Here is a 2,926-nt window from a genome sequence, read left to right on the forward strand (position 1 = left end):
CTCTTTTGCAACAGTCACCATTAAATTCACTAAAATACAACAGAACTAAGCTGCTGAAATTCCAACAAATAATCCATCCATCCATCCATCTTCTTCCGCTTATCCCAGGTCGGGTCGCGGGGGCAGCAGCCTAAGCAGGGAAGCATAGACTTCCCTTTCCCCAGCCACTCCGTCCAGCTCTTACCGGGGAATCCCTAGGAGTTCCCAGGCCAGCCGGGAGACACAGTCTTCCCAACGTGTCCTGGGTCTTCCCCGTGGCCTCCTACCGGTTGGACGTGCCCGGAAACACCTCCCTCGGGAGGCGTTCGGGTGGAATCCTGACCAGATGACCGAACCACCTCATCTGGCTCCTCTTGATGTGGAGGAGCAGTGGCTTTACTTTGAGCTCCTGCCGGATGGCAGAGCTTCTCACCCTATCTCTAAGGGAGAGCCCCAAACTCATTTGGGCCACTTGTACCCGTGATCTTGTCCTTTCAGTCATAATCCAAAGCTCATGACCATAGGTGAGGATGGGAACGTAGATCGACCGGTAAATTGAGAGCTTTGCCTTCCGGCTCAGCTCCTTCTTCACCACAACGGATCGATACAGCGTCCGCATTACTGAAGACGCCGCACCGATCCGACTGTCGATCTCACGATCCACTCTTCCCTCACTCGTGAACGAGACTCCGAGGTACTTGAACTCCTCCACTTGGGGCAAGCCCCGATGTCCACGCGATGCTGCAGAGTCTTGTCAACCAAGACAGCCCCACAGCATCCAGAGCCTTAAGGAACTCCGGGCGGATCTAATCTAAAACAAATAGAAGTTGTATATACAGTGAGACCTCCACTTGAAAGTGTTTTGATATAAGAGTTGTCTCAGCTATGTCTTATGCTTTAAGTTGAAGCACAACTTTTAAAGTTACAAGCATTATGAATAATTTATACTAGTCTCGTGCTTTTCTGCCTTCATGGTACTCAAAGCACTTTAAAACCACTTCCACATTCACCCATTCACACACACACATTCACACACTGATGGCGGGAGCTGCCATGCAAGGCTCTAACCACCACCCATCAGGAGCAAGGGTGAAGCGTCTTGCTCAAGGACACAACGGATGCGACTATGTTGGTAGAAGCTGGGGATCAAAGCAGGAACCCTCAGGTTGCTGTGCCAGTTGCTGGTGTCCCACCTGGTGACCCTCTGTATCGCCATGGCCACATTGCCACAAGGCTGATAATAAACAAGCCAACAATTCCTCAGTTTTTAGGCTGGTACTAAGTAAGGATCAATCAGACAGTTTTTAGGCTGGTGCTAAGTAAGGATCAATGAGACAGTCTTTAGGCTGGTGCTAAGTAAGGATCAATCAGACAGTCTCTAGGCTGGTGCTGAGTAAGGATCAATCAGACAGTCTTTAGGCTGGTACTAAGTAAGGATCAATCAGACAGTCTTTAGGCTGGTGCTAAGTAAGGATCAATCAGACAGTCTTTTGGCTGGTGCTAAGTAAGGATCAATCAGACAGTCTTTAGGCTGGTGCTAAGTAAGGATCAATCAGACAGTCTTTAGGCTGGTACTAAGTAAGGATCAATCAGACAGTCTTTAGGCTGGTGCTAAGTAAGGATCAATCAGACAGTCTTTAGGCTGGTAGTAAGTAAGGATCAATCAGACAGTCTTTAGGCTGGTGCTAAGTAAGGATCAATCAGACAGTCTTTACGCTGGTACTAAGTAAGGATCAATCAGACAGTCTTTAGGCTGGTGCTAAGTAAGGATCAATCAGACAGTCTTTAGGCTGGTGCTAAGTAAGGATCAATCAGACAGTCTTTTGGCTGGTGCTAAGTAAGGATCAATCAGACAGTCTTTTGGCTGGTGCTAAGTAAGGATCAATCAGACAGTCTTTAGGCTGGTACTAAGTAAGGATCAATCAGACAGTCTTTAGGCTGGTGCTAAGTAAGGATCAATCAGACAGTCTTTAGGCTGGTAGTAAGTAAGGATCAATCAGACAGTCTTTAGGCTGGTGCTAAGTAAGGATCAATCAGACAGTCTTTAGGCTGGTACTAAGTAAGGATCAATCAGACAGTCTTTAGGCTGGTGCTAAGTAAGGATCAATCAGACAGTCTTTTGGCTGGTGCTAAGTAAGGATCAATCAGACAGTCTTTAGGCTGGTACTAAGTAAGGATCAATCAGACAGTCTTTAGGCTGGTGCTAAGTAAGGATCAATCAGACAGTCTTTAGGCTGGTACTAAGTAAGGATCAATCAGACAGTCTTTAGGCTGGTGCTAAGTAAGGATCAATCAGACAGTCTTTTGGCTGGTGCTAAGTAAGGATCAATCAGACAGTCTTTAGGCTGGTGCTAAGTAAGGATCAATCAGACAGTCTTTTGGCTGGTGCTAAGTAAGGATCAATCAGACAGTCTTTAGGCTGGTACTAAGTAAGGATCAATCAGACAGTCTTTAGGCTGGTGCTAAGTAAGGATCAATCAGACAGTCTTTAGGCTGGTAGTAAGTAAGGATCAATCAGACAATCTTTAGGCTGGTGCTAAGTAAGGATCAATCAGACAGTCTTTAGGCTGGTACTAAGTAAGGATCAATCAGACAGTCTTTAGGCTGGTGCTAAGTAAGGATCAATCAGACAGTCTTTTGGCTGGTGCTAAGTAAGGATCAATCAGACAGTCTTTAGGCTGGTACTAAGTAAGGATCAATCAGACAGTCTTTAGGCTGGTGCTAAGTAAGGATCAATCAGACAGTCTTTTGGCTGGTGCTAAGTAAGGATCAATCAGACAGTCTATAGGCTGGTGCTAAGTAAGGATCAATCAGACAGTCTATAGGCTGATACTAAGTAAGGATCAATCAGACAGTCTTTAGGCTGGTGCTAAGTAAGGATCAATCAGACAGTCTTTTGGCTGGTGCTAAGTAAGGATCAATCAGACAGTCTTTAGGCTGGTACTAA

This window comes from Nerophis ophidion, linkage group LG07 (assembly GCF_033978795.1).
Source record: "Nerophis ophidion isolate RoL-2023_Sa linkage group LG07, RoL_Noph_v1.0, whole genome shotgun sequence".
In the NCBI taxonomy this organism is placed as follows: Eukaryota; Metazoa; Chordata; class Actinopteri; order Syngnathiformes; family Syngnathidae; genus Nerophis; species Nerophis ophidion.